At 41.0% G+C, this 14,739-nt stretch overlaps 1 protein-coding gene across 2 annotated transcripts in view; it reads right to left on the reverse strand.

Moving 5' to 3' along the window:
- CANX (calnexin) overlaps window positions 1-9,273 on the reverse strand; it is a 29,803-nt gene extending 20,530 nt beyond the window's left edge. For both annotated transcript variants that reach the window (XM_072631263.1, XM_072631261.1), the window contains exon 1: window positions 9,092-9,273. The gene's annotated coding sequence lies outside the window, so the exon portion shown is untranslated. The remainder of the gene's footprint in view (window positions 1-9,091) is intronic.
- Between the last annotated feature and the right edge of the window lie 5,466 nt (window positions 9,274-14,739).

Raw genomic sequence — 14,739 nt, forward strand, 5'->3', positions numbered from 1 at the left:
GACCAATCAATTTGGAAGCATGTTGCTGGCCCTGTTGCTTTCCAGTCCCATTTACCAGAAGCCAGATTCAATAATGGGGCTTAGATTCAAGTCCTCAAAGGCAGTAGAGCTCGCTGGCATAATTTCTCACATTCATCTAGATTTAAAGACTAATCCACTGGTGCTGTGGAACAATCTCTGAACTTTGGCTTAAAATGCCTAGAATATTAAAAAGTACTTAAGTCAATTAACCTTGGTCAAAATATGCCACTTAATTTTGGTTTCCAGGGCTAAGCACATTTTTCTAAAACCAGTTTTCCAAATAGTCCTCCATTATAACAGCTAAAGGTATACAAATGAAAGGAAGGGGAATACAAAAGGTGAAAAATATTAAACCTGCACAGAATAGTCTCCAGGTTCACAAACCTAAGTTTTAGCCTGACTAGTTTACCTCTACTATTTTAGGCTCATCACTTTAAGATGACCCTGAAGGGTAAGGTCAACACAGCATAAAATCTGGCAGGTACTGCAAGTTGGGAGGGTTGAGTACTGATCTTTTACCAGGTTGGTTGAAATATAATAAATTTTTTGGCATGGCAAATCTTAAAAGACCACCTAAGCAAATTCTCAAGGAGGTTGCAACCACAGGTAGAAGAAACATTTCTATTGATCTTTATCTAGAAGAGAACTAAAGGTAATTCATTCATGAGCACAAGGTCTTGATTCACACAGAAGTGCCCAAAATGCACAAACTCCCCATTTCATGTAATATTAATGTCATTAAGAAGTTAGTGTAAATCTTGAATAATTGAAGAGATCCATGATTTAAAAGGTTTGGGTACTCACTCTCTCCAACCACTCAGACTACTGCTTCTCTGTAACCAAGCAGAGGTTCCATGTGTTACTATGGCCTAACCCTCTGGTGATAAACCTCTGTACTTAGCTAGACTAGTTCCTAGATAACACTGTCCACTGTAAGGCCCATATTTAACCTTCCAAATCTTGTGCTCATTCCACTGACACAGTCCTCCAACATTCCTTTGTCACTCATCTCTCACAGCATGAGGAGGTACTGGGACTTTAATGAAGGTTGTGTGTATCAGAATATTCCATACATACTACATTCAAAAGATTCCTCTACACAGTTAAGAATCCGCTATAAAGCGAATAAGTATACTTTCCAAATGTCTGTTTTCTAACTAGACATTTACATAAAGCTGGTTTAAAGTTGGATACACTTTTACTAAGCTGCCTTGGGTTCTTAGGTCTTATTGTAGTGGAGAAGCTGATTTAAAGTTATCTTCCAACACTGCTTCCAAATCTAAAGCTGTATTCATCAACTGTAAGCCCATTCTGGTAACAGTTCACATCTTTATATCTACATATGATTTAAAAAAATTTCTTACATAAATGATAAACTTTTTCCTAAGTATAATGATAAAAATACCCAATCATTCAATCCTCATAACAGCTTTGAACTATAGGTAGCATTATCCCCCATTTTATAGATATAGATAAGGAAAACATCACTGAGAGGGGGTGTCCCTCTGTAGTCTTCGATCACAAGGTCATCAGAGGTAGAATTTGAACTGAGGTCTTATCTGACTCCAAGTTCAACATTCCTTCCACAGTATTCTGCTGCTTTCCGCAATGTTTCCATGCGTGTTTTAGAGTACAATGAAATATTAATTACTCAAGTCTATATTTATTCACCAGGAATATTCTACCACTGTCTACACCATGGTCAAAATAATTTCTCTCTCTCCATACATATATAAACTAACAATGATCACACTTGCTTTGTGCAGGCTATTGTAGTTAGTTCAATCATATATATTCAAAAAGTTTGTCAGTTGTTTGTAACCTAGTACATATTTTCCAAAAAGAAAATATTACACTGGGTGATTAAGTTTCCCAGGTCAGCACACAAAAAACTATTTAGCTCATGATGAAACTGAAATAAAATAATAGTGCTATGATATTAGCAGTTAAGGAAAACAGAAAAACAGCAAAAATGATTTAAAAGTGAATACTGATTTGTCAACAACTTCAAAACAATGCTAAGCTCATCCTCAAACACCCAGCTCAAGGAGGTATCCTGATTAATAACCCAAGACAACAAACTTCCAAGTATTCAGAAAACCTTCAATAAGAGCTGCCCACTAATTCTGACTGAATTTCTCTTCAACCATTTCTGATTAAACACATATTTATTTACTAAGCACTTACTTAAGACAGGAGGGTCAAGGGGTCCATAGGAAAAAGCACAGACAATAAAAATGATAAAATATTACTGTTCTGCTCTCAAGAAGTTTAGAACTAGAGAAATAAGACATTTTTGCTCTTAGTGGGAAAATATAGTTCAGGACAAAGAATAAGAGATACTAAAGACTTGTAGACTGTAAGAAGCCTCCAGACTTCTATATGACATCATCTTCAAGAAGATAATTGGTAGGCACTGGCCATAGTGAGCACAAATAATACCACAAAGAACAAAATAGATTATATATTAACGGATAGGAAAAGACTTGATAATTATGTGGGAGTTATCCTTGAGGCAGCTATGTACAGTCAGTCCATTGGCTTAGTCAGAGCTAAAATCAGAATTAAAAACAAAAACAAAAACAATGGGGGTTGGGGTTGAAGAAAAGCATGCAAGTAAGTCAATTTAACCTTGAACTACTAATAATTTTTTTAAAAAAGACAACAAAAATGACATCAACTATAATGCTTTTATCAAGAAATTTAACTGCTACTAGGACACCAAAACAGCCCAGAAAGTGCCTTACGCAGCAAACATCTGACACCGTGCCAAACAGAGAAAGATGGCTGATAAAAGTTAGAATAAAAAAATGCATGGAGGACAATTAGTGCAAAGACACAGAGCTGGGTGGGCGAGTGAGTGCCTCGTAAATGACAAAGTAGCCAGTATGGCTGGACTACATGCACTCCATGCCCATGGAGAAAGAAATGTTCCATAAAGTGGTAAAGATGAGTTTAAGGTCATATTCTGAAGGACTTTCAATGCCTAAGAGGATTTTATATTTGATCCTTGAGGTTAATGGAGAGAACCTGAGTTTACTCCATAGGGAGACATTTACTTTGTAAAATCTTAAAAAATGATGACAAAAGATCATGAGCATGGTTGTCTTCATAAAGCAGAGAAGCAGTTGAGGGTTTATAAAGAAAGACTGGCAAGACAGCCCAAGTAACACATCCCAAGGACATTCAGGGATGAAAATGGAAGAAAAATGGCAAAGAATTTTAAAATTACATAATTGTTTCATTGATCAAGGACAGTGGAACCACCATACTTTGCCCCTAACATAACCATTCTGGGCAGAAGAGACAGAAATTGCACTAAAAATGGCAGTATAAAAATACAAAAATAACAGAACTGGGAAAAGCTGTCAAAACTTAGTGTATAAAAAGTGGCTCTGTGCTAAAGACAACTAAATTGAAGAACCAATATACAAAGATATCAAAGATAGTAAAAATATGGCTTATATCCCAAGGTCATCTCAAACCACCATATAAAAAAATTCTAGACTGGTTGGAGCTACAGGAAAGAAAAGATAGTTGAGGGTGGATATGTACAAGCCTTCTTTCACCTCTTATTCAGGAAACTGTCAACTTAGTAACACAAGATTAGATAAGCAATTTGCTTGATGGTGATATCCTTGCAAGGAAATATTCAAACCTAGAAAATAATGTCAAAGGCATTTAAAACAGCACTGATGACCCACCATTCTCTTCTCTCTAGGGGAAAAAAAGGCAAGCCCTCACAAATCCTAATACAATTAATGCTACTAAAAAGTACCTCCCCCCCATATATTCCAAAACAGGCACTCTGGCTTTAGTGACTTAGTAACCTAATGAAGCTACCTAATATGACCTAATGTTAAGCTACCAACACACTGATTTTTTAAAAATCTTGGTCCTCTAAACCATAAGGCCCTTAACAGTTTAGAGTATACTTGGAACCAGATCAAAATGTATCTGAGAAATAGTTAACAAAAATACAATAGAATATAGATAATGTTAATGTAAGGTTTTTTCCTAAGTCAATTTGTGGCCTGAAGAAATCTTTGAATTTGAGCTTGACACCACTACTTTAAACAATGAGAAATCTGAGCTAGATTAGATTACAAGGTCCTTTCTAGAAACAAGATTTTTTTTTTCCATCACTGACCAATCAAATATAATTAGGTTTTCAATCAGAAAAGGATCACTGTTTTCTGGAAGCTTAAAGTCTAAAGTAACTGACATCTATTTGCAGGAGTGATAACTATATTTCACTGCTAGTCAACTGTTTGCATGAGAGTTCAGTACCTGCCTCTTCTGTTCAGGTAGAAACTTATCTGCCTGACAACTACTAAGCCCTGTGATCACAGGCTAGTTCACTTAACTCTGAACCTCAATTTCCTCCTCTACAAAATGAGGATAATATTACCTATCTCAAAGGACTTTTGTTAAGTTCACATAATATAATATATAAGTACATTGCAAATTATGAAATATTGCACAAATGTCAGTAATTGTCAATAAAATTATCAAATGGTAGTTTCCTTAATTTATAAAGATTTGGTTTTCACCAAAAAGGAAGTGTTCTTCAGCAGCTTTTACATTTAATTTTGGTCCTCAAATAATTCTCAAGATAACACAGGAGAATGAAATATTATAACTAGAAGTCTAACTCACTCATTTCAGAAATGAAGAAACTGAGACCCCTAGATAATGAAAATGACCTGTTCTCAAAGTTACAGTGAAAATAGCTAGCTAGCTCTAGAAACTCAGTTTTCTATCTCCAAGTCTGGTCCTTTTTCCACTATGCCAAAACTTCCTCATAGGACCTAAAAGTATAAAAACAAAAATTTCTAAGGTTGTTAGTCCATATCATTTTTTGGTCACTGTTGAAAGGATAAATAGGTTAATAGTAAACATACCTTTCTGTGTAATTATAAGTAAAGAATTGGACCCAAAGTGAAAATATTTCCCAAAGTTTAACATAATCTTTCTTCAGGGCTAAAAAAAAAAGTGAACACTTAACGAAACAAAAAAACAAAAACAAAACCCAAGAGGTAAGTAGTATTCCATATACTCCAAAATGGTTATAGTAGCATTTTTTGTGAAAGCAAAAAGTTGTTAACAAAGTAGATGACCATCAACTAGGGAATGGCTAATGTGAATGCAATGGAATATTACTCTGTTGTAAGAAATGATGACTATGATGGTGCAGAAACATGGAAAGATTTACATTAAGTGATGCAGAGTGAACACAAGAAAACAGTGACAAAAATATAAATGGAAAGAACCCAAAAAACAAACCTCCCCCCAAAAGTAATGCTGTCAAATTATAAAGAACGAGTTTCAAAGTAAAGATAATCCCAAATCTTTGTAAAGGGAAGAGGTCCAAAGGTATGGCACTTCAGATTCTTTTGATGTGTTTACCAACACTCCCCCCACCCCAAACAGTTATATGGAATGACTTGCTAGAGGACACTGGTGAAATTCTGGTGATGTAAAAAATACTCATGAAACTATCAATAAAATTTTATTTTAAAAATAAAGGAGGAAAAATGATTCATAAAAGACAATCAAAAGATGCAGGCTTGAATCTAGCCACTTAGCTTGGACACCCTGGCAAGTCATGCCCCTACCTCTGGGCCTCTGTTCACTCCACTGGAAATCAAGAAGGCTGAATCCATGTGCACTTCTCAGATTCTCCCTAGTCTTTCCTACCACCCATCAATTGCAAGAATAACTTCCACTACCTCTTTATTTCCCTTTTTTTGGCCTCTGTCAATAACAGAAGACCCAGTTGTTTATTCTTTACAACTGCATTTATAAAATAGTAATGCTAAATATTCGAGTCTCTGATTTCTTTAAAAAGCAAACTCTTTAAAAGTGTAAAACTTAAACTTACCTAAAGAATTATCTGAATTGTCATTCTAAACATTGTATTATTTCATCTTATTATTAACATTTAGTTTTCAATACAATGTACTGGATCACATACATAGTTTATGCGTTTTTATTCTTTTCTGAGTATTGACACATCTTACAGTGATTTATTTTAGTTTACATTTGAGTAGTATTTTAAGCTTTTCAAAATATTTTTGGAGCGATCATCTGGTTTGAATTCCATGTTATCTCTCCAAACTACAGAAGACACTGAGGCCCAGATTAAATCTGAAATCTGCTACATATAAACACCATTCATTACCCAGCCCTAGTGTTAGCTATCACTTTACCAACCAAAATTGCCTCATTTGGGGGGCAAATGCACAGCCTAATATTATGTAACAAAGTAGCAGCAAGGATTTTTCTTCTAGAACCACTTAACTCAGTGGGCTTTGTAAGATTATCATTCAGCAGTTTAATGCTAGTTATCAAAAACAAAAGTCTGCTCTCCATATTGATACCAAGGATCTGCGTTTACTGTGATAAAGGCACTTACAATAGATACAACTTGTGTATTAGTAAAATCAGAAAAGAATACTCAGATCCCCCAATATCTTAACAGAAAAAAGTCCTGTCTAGTCTCAAATTTAACTTACTACATATACCTGTAGTGCCAATACATGTCACTTTAATTTCAGTTTTAAGATTTTTTTTTTTTAACCAAAGCTTCTTTATAATTCATTCACCTACTACATTAGGTTGCACAAAGTGAGAATTACCATGAAATTGACAATTACTCTTAAGCCCGGACTAGAGCGAAAGAATCAAAAGAAAAGCTGCCTCCATGGCTCAAGAAAGATCCACTTTATATTTGGTAACAGATCATCACAATAGTACCCCATTAAAAAAATATTCAACAAAGCTCGATTCCAAAGCAATATTCAAAACCACACAAAAATCTAATTCAAAATTAAAAGTAATTTGGAGTTTCCCTTCCAGCATATTTCTTTCCTCTCCCATATTGTAGACACATGTCAGTACTGCCTTCCAAATTGTCCCTTAGTGGCAATGGTGAGATTTACCACCAACTCCAAGTTTATTTTTCTTCATCAGCATAAATGCCTTTGCTTATGGTAAACAGCTAAATTTCCCTGCCTTCTCCCCAACATCTCAACTAGATATGTGTAAAATGTTTAGTGCAGTGCCTGACACATAGCAGGTGCTCAATAAATGCTTGTTCCCATCCCCAAACATTTATTAAGCACCTACCAATACAGAGCAATGGTTATGTGATGTTATAAAACATATAGAAGGTATACTGCCTATCCTCTAAAAATCTAGAGAAATACAACATCAATATGAATTTGCAACACAATACCATATAAGAACCTTGAAGAATTAGAAAGCAAAATGCCAGTGAGGTCTGAGGAGAATGTGATTATTATCAAAGAAGGCATTTGGGATGAAGTTAACATTTAAATTGGGATTTAAAAGCTGGGTAGGATTTCACAAGATGACTAGGGAAAAAGAGGGTCAACTTCAACAAAGGCATAAAGTTGAGTGTGCTATTTGCGCTCAGGAACACAAGGTTGTCCAGTTTGGCTGGATCAGAACATGTTAAAGAATAATGTTTGGAAAGGTAGATGGGGTGATTCCAGGCTTGGAGCCTTGGATACCAGGAATAGTTGTTGAAGTTTACTCAGTAGGCAGGAGAGAGCCACTTAAAAAGATCTTTTGTTTGTAAGTGTGGCATGACCAGATCCATTTTCAAAGGTTATTTTGGCATTGGAATGAAAGATTGAAAAGGGCTGGTTAAGAGTTCAAGAATGGATGGATTCCAGAAGATCTAGTCACACTGATTGACTCCAAAAATTTTAATCAATTCAGCGAACATTTGTTAAACACCTGCCAGTGCAAAAGGACCGCTGCCCTCAGGGCAAACTAGGTAGAGAGTGGTGATACAAACCAGTACTCAGGAATCTGTTTTGATAAAAATATAATTAATGTGCTTTTGGACATGTTGAGGTCTAGGTCTCTGTAGGATGTCCAATGAAGATATTCCTTAGGCATTTGGAGATGTGTCTGGAACTATAAATTGAGGAATTATCTGCACAGGGTTAGAAACTTGGATAGTGGTATAGCCAAGAGAGTGCTTGTCGAAGGACAGAAAAGTCTCATGGGGAGCACCCACGTGGAAGACAGAATTTAAAAGTGAGAATATAATGCCTGAAACAGAGAAAATATTACTTCTAGTACTGTATCAGAGCTTAAGGGACCTAGAAAATGGTATGGGCTTAAGACCACCAAAGAAAGTACTAGAAGAATGAGGTTCCATACAGCTTTGCCAATCACCTGGCTGTGTGACCTTGGGCAAGTTGCTTCCCTTCTCTGGGCCACTAAAACAAGGAGATCGGCCCTGGAAAGGTTATCTTTCCAGAGATAAGATTCCCAAAACTCTTTGGAATACTTATGACTCTCTAAAGACAAATGAAGAACTATATATAGACAGACGTCCACGTTCCTAACACTTAGGAACAAGTTTTTCGACCTGTCTTCCAGCAGTTTCTTTCCCAACAAGTTACCTACCCCCTGAGCGAGGTCCCCTTTCCCACCCTGCCCCCGTTTCGAGATCGTTGGTTTCTCAACATCTCAGCCACCTCGTGGCCGGGAGGGTCTGCCTTCTTCGTCCGGTACGTTCCCGGGCTCTTGCCTAAACGCAGGAAGATGGCTTCTCTCTCCCCCGCGCCGCCCCAGGCCTGTCTCTCCCCAGAGGCCTTCCCACTCGGGCTGGGCCAGGCCGCACATCGCCCGCCTGGGGATGAGCGAACAGACAAGGGGCACGCGGGCCTCCGAGGCGCCTGGGCCGCCGCCCGCTGCGGCGAGCCCGGCCCGGAGGTCACGCCCCCCTCCGGGCTCCGGCCCCGCTGACCTCCCGTCCGGCCTCCCTCCGCAGGCCTCTCCACTCCCACAAATCTTCGCACGGGCCCGGCTCCGGGCTCCATCCTGCTTTTCCGCTGGGCAGTCCCGGTCCCCAGCCCCAGACCGCGTCACTCCCACCAGTCCTCTGGTCCCCAGGGCCTCAGGCCTCTTCCCCCACCACTCAAGCCTGGCCAGCCTAGGCCAGCCCTCCTCCGCCCCGGACGTGAACCGACCTCCCAGACCCCGGCCGCCCAAGTCCCCAGGACTAGGGCAGCTGCGTCCGTCTCACCTCGTGCTTCGCGGCCGGCGCCGGCGCCACTTCCCACCCCCTCGCCCCACGCCCAGCACCTCGGATGCTGCAGCGGATCGTCCCGAAGCGAACGTCACGTGCCTCAGGACTAGGAGGACGCCGAGCGAACCCCAACGCGCGCGGCGCCCTGCCCAGGCCCCACCCCTAGTTTCTGATTGGTCAATGCTGCATCTCAACCCTGCCTCTCTCCCATCGTGCTAGCACTCCATTGGTCTGTTTGACCATCGCTCCAGATACCTTTCCACACGCCCCCTAGGGCTACTCTTCGTGGAGGATGCGGATTGGCTAAAAGGGAGGGCAGGAAGTGCCTGCTGATTGGATGGAAGACAGCTGGTGGGGGAAGGGAGCAAGAGCAAGGAGGGAAGGCCCTCCCGACTGACTGTGGGCCAGGAATAGACCAGACTGGGCGGTGACGGCCTTTGGATTGTAGCACTGGACTCCACCCGTCCGCCTCCTGTGGAAGCCTGGGATTGGGAGATTAGAAGAGGGTCGGTAGCCCTGGTCTCCGCGTGGCGCTAGTGCAAATGACCCAGGATTTTAGCTCTCCCCCTCTCTTCCTTGACTCCCCCTTCGGTTTCCCGCGCGCGCGCGTGCGCCCGCCTTCATGATTGGCTCGGGGCGGAGAGAGCCGGGGCGTGCAGATTCCTGGGTCAGGGAGGGGCGACCTGGCCCGGAGCTAGAGATAAACACCCGCTGGGCACCCTCCCGGGCCTGCCGCCCGCTTTACTCTAGCCAGCCCGGCTCGTTCGTTGCTTTCCTGTGAGGGCTTTGCGACCCGACACTTTCTTCCCACTTTCCCCCCCGTAGACAGGCTGGAGAGGCACTGGCCTAGGAGCACCCAGGCTTCCCAGCTCGCCTCCTTTTGAAAGGGCTGGCACAGATAATGAATGGGATTCGCATTCCCAGTGTACACATGGGCAGCCGGGCCAGGCAGGCCAAAGACTTGACAGCGATGCAGTGATCTGCGCGCAGTCGGGTGGTTTTCCGAGTTAGCGCATTAAGCAGACCGTCCCGCGTGGGTAACGGCCGGTGCCGCCTTGTCTGTGAAGCCTTGCTGGCCGTAGAAGTACCGAAGAAGTAACGGACTGGGTGAATGTGTCTAAACACCCGGACGTCACGCTTCCCAGGCCCCGGAGATCTCTCCAGCCTTTCGGGCTTGATTTCCCCGCCCCCACGACCGCAGGCCCCTCAGCCTCCTGTGACTTTGGGGCTTTTTGAACCCGGAGCTTGAAGAGGGATCTTGTTCTTTCATTCAGGGTCAGTGTTGTGAGCCCCGGCCGGGATAGCAGTTTAAGTTAAACATTCAAGGCCGGGATACGTTTCCTTATTGGTCTGTGTTATGACACCAGCACCCCCTTCCTCTCCTGCGTCCATCCGCTCTCTGGGCTGGCTCACCAGACGTTCTTCTCCGCTTTGGGAAACAACTGCCCCTGTTGCCTGAGGCCTGTGCTTGATGGAGTTGGAAAGGGCATGTTTCCCAATTTCTCTGTCTTTCCCTTGGGGCACCCTTATTAAATGGGTGCACTTCCAAATGCCTACAGGATGCCCTACCGTACCCCAAATTTAACACGTCTAAATTGGAACTTGTCACTTTTTTGCCAAAACTGACCCTTTTGGCATTTTCTGTCAAGGGCAGAGCCTTCCCCTCTGTTAGCCAGGATTAAAACCATGGTGTTACCTTTGACCCCTCTCTCCTACCCCGTCTCCATTGAGTCCCCCTTTCCGCCACCTCCCCATTTCAGGCTCTTCTTCTTGGCTGATTCAGTAGCCCTCTAAATTCTCTGTCTCCAATTTCTCCCCAGCCCACTCTGCACACTTGTGTACTCTTCTAAGCTATTTCCCTCATGCGCAGCCCTGTCATGTGGCTAAATCCACAGTATGACATAGCAGCCAAAGGAGTGCAACCTTGGCCCGCACCAAGAGAAGTCTGGTGTCCGGAGGGAGGGAGCTGGCAGCGCTTGCACTGGTACCGTGTCCAGTTCTGGATGCTGTATTTTAGGAACCCCGTGAACAAGCTGAAACAAGAAGTCTGGCAGTTCGGATGGAGGAGGGAATTGGACATGATCAGCTGAAGGAACTGTGTATGTTCAGTGTGCGAAGGAGAAAACAGATTTTTTTTTCATCATTTTGGGGAGCTCTCCTGTGAAAAATGCTTTCATTGAGGAAACTCCTCTGTAACTGCTTGTCTTAGAGTTATCAAAGACACTGAGACGTAAACTTGTCTGGTCACATGACCAGAATCTATTAGAGGCAGAACTCCAATAGGCAGCCCAATAATCAGTCAAAGAAGTCTGACTGGACTATTTATACCAGAAAGGCCAAGTGGAAGAAGAGCACCTTTTACCCAGATTACAACATAAATTTGGCTGGACAACCTATAGTACTTGCCTATCAGCATGTATATCTGGGACAGATAGTACAGCCAAAGGAAACTTGAGAAGGGTTCCCAAATACAAATAACCTTTCACCTCCTTAATTAAGACTGGGATACCTAGGGAAGCAGGAAATTGAAGAAAAATTTTACAGCAAGTTTCTCTGACAAAGGTCTTATTTTTCAAATATATAGAGAACTAGATCAAATTTATAAGAATATAAGTCATTCTCATTTGATAGACGGTCAAAGGGTATGAACAGGAAGTCTTCAGAAGAAGAAATCAAAGCTATCCATAGTCATGAAAAAATGCTCTAAATCACTATTGATTTGAGAAATGCAAATTGATACAACTCTGAGGTACCACTTCACACCTATCAGATTGCCTAATATGACAGAAGGGGAGCATGACAAATGTTGGAGGCGAAGTGGGAAAATTGGGACACTAATGAACTGTTGGTAGAGTTGTGAAGGGATGCAACCATTCTGGAGAGCAATTTGAAACTACTCCCAAAGGCCTATATACTCTTTGGCCCAGGAATATCATTTTTAGGTCTGTATCCCAAAGAGATCAAAGAAAAAAGAAAAGAACTTATATGTACTGTTATGATTGAAATCAAGATAAACTGAGAAACAAGATCCCAAACATGATACATTTAGTAGTTAGGCAAGCAGTACCCAATAAATTGGGTCAATGGCCTCTCTCAATGACCAAAGACCCTGAGTGAGGGCTAACAGGGTCTTTTATAACAATTGACAAGATGACAGAGAAAAATTTCCGGTGCTCTAAGTGTATTATCTTCTAAAGAGGAGGTGGGTTGAATCACCTCAGTTCCTTCTCATTTCTTCCTTTTGGGGAGATAAAAGCAATCCTAACTTGAAAGGGTTAGCCTACAGACTTGAATCAACTTGAATCTGAATTGTTTTCCTTTTGCTTTTTAAGAGGACCAATAACTTGAATCTTGGGTGAATTTGATTTAAATGAGATAGAGTTGCACAAAGTCATCAACCTCACCCTCTCCTCCTGAGTCATCATAGGCCAGTGGCTAGATAAAAATCAGGAAGACTGGCGGTGGTGGAGATGTAGTGGATTACTTTGGAATCTTCAATGTCTAACCAAGATCTGAGTTCTTCACTTTAAGGGACTGCTTCAGCTGCCTTCATGGCTGAACAAATTGTTCTCATCTGCCTATTTTGCCAAGGAAGAGTTTACATGCTTAGGGTAGGCATCCCTATCATTCACCCACAGGTTTGAGGCCCTTGGGTTACCCACAAACTGGATTGGCCCATCTGCCCAATTTGGTAGTGGGTGGCCCTTTGTGGATTCTACAGCTTCTTGGAGCCCTACGTGATAGCTAAGTAAAAGGTGAAAGGTGGACACGAAAGTTGGTGGAGTAGCTCTGAAAAGGGCTCAGCAAGCCCTCACACCATTGAGGCTGGTCCTCCTGAAACACCTCATACACCCCTGAACTTAAGTGAGTAGTGGATGAGGTTACAAAGGTAGACAATACAAGGGTGAAGATTTAATTCAGAACAGAATTGAATTCTGAGTAATTACAGGATTCTTTAAATAGATTCTTTAAAATATAATTAAAATCAGTTTTAAATTTTACGGTACAAACAGTACAAAAATATTTATAGCAGCTCTTTTTGTGGTGGCAAAGAATTGGAAATCAAAGTAATGCCCATCAACTAGGAATCAGCTGAACAAAGCGGGGTATATGATTGTGATGAAATGCTATTGCACTATAAAAAATGATGAGCAAGATAGTTTCAGAAAAATATGGAAAGGCTTATATGAACTGATCCAAAAATTGAGCAGGAGATCATTGTACATAATAAAAGCATGATTGTGAATAACTTGGTTATTCAGATCAGTGTAATGATCCCAGATAATTACAAAGGACTTATGATGAAAAATGCTATTCACCTCCAGAGAGAGAACTGATGGAGTCTGAATGTAGATTGAAGCATAATTTTTTACTTTAATTTTCTTAGAATTTGATTTTTTGTTTGTTTGGATTTTTTGGTCTTTTTCTTTTTTTGCAACATGACTAACATGGAAATGTGTTTTTCTTGACTTCATATGTATAACATATATCAAATTGCTTGCCTTCTCAAGAAGGAGAGAAAGGAAGAATTTTGAACTCAAAAATTTTAAAAATAAATGTTAAAAATTTATTTACATGTAATTGGGAAATGTTTAACAAAATAAAAATATATTGGGAGAAAAATGGGATATTTGCTGAAAGCAGGCAGGCATAGGAGCCTTTATAAATGTCTTGGCCTTGGCCAACAGTTTCAGGAAAGAATTCTTCTTCATGTTTTGGAGTCAATAAACAAAACTGATTTCCCATTCCTTTCTACCTCATTCAGTATCCCACCTAACTGAGCCTTGGGGTAAGGAAAGATTCTTCTTCCCAAGATGAGCAAAAAAACCCCCCAAAACAAAAAACAACCAAGAATGATACCCAGTGTTGGTAGTTATTTATTCCATTAGTCTGACTGTGCTGGGTACAGAAGGTCAAGAAAGGCAGCTGGGGAGCCTGCTATTCTCCCTAACTACATCTAAGTTTCAAGGTCATACATTTGGAGCATGGAGTATGTCTGTTAAAGTTCACTAAAGGTGTCATGCTGTATAATCAAGGGACACAGAGGTTTGGTTTTATTGATCCAGGAGACTTGGTTCCCATTTTTATTTTTCCCCTTGGACACATAAGTAACTTGTCTGACATGAATAAGAGCTTTTATTTTTTTAATCAATCAGCCAGTAAGCATTTATAAGTGTCTACTATGTGCCAGACATGGTGCTAGGCTCTGGAGTTAAAAATACAAAGAATGAAACTTCCTACTCTCAAGGAATTTGTATTAAGATACAGTTTCTCTACGAGGGAAACAGCATTTTTACCTTTCTTTGTATTCTCTTCAGCACAGCGCCTGGCATATTTTAAGTGCTTGAAGAATACCTGTGGACTGCCTTACTAACCCTGACATTCTAGGAATGTAGCATAATAGAGAGCACACCTGGGATTCAGAGAGACCAGTCCCTCTACTGACATATTCTGGCTGGATGATATTGAGCAAACCATTTCAGTATTTCTCAGTGTCCTCAGGTTACAATGCTTGCCAGTTGCACCAGACTTGCATCTACAAGTTCATAGAGGGAGGCTTATGCCAAAGAAAGCATAAATCCAGACCCATAAGACTATTCAAGGCTCCCTGCTCCCCACCAGAGAAAGAGGAGAGCTTTATTTGT

This window comes from Notamacropus eugenii, chromosome 1 (genome assembly GCF_028372415.1).
Source record: "Notamacropus eugenii isolate mMacEug1 chromosome 1, mMacEug1.pri_v2, whole genome shotgun sequence".
Lineage (NCBI taxonomy): Eukaryota > Metazoa > Chordata > Mammalia > Diprotodontia > Macropodidae > Notamacropus > Notamacropus eugenii.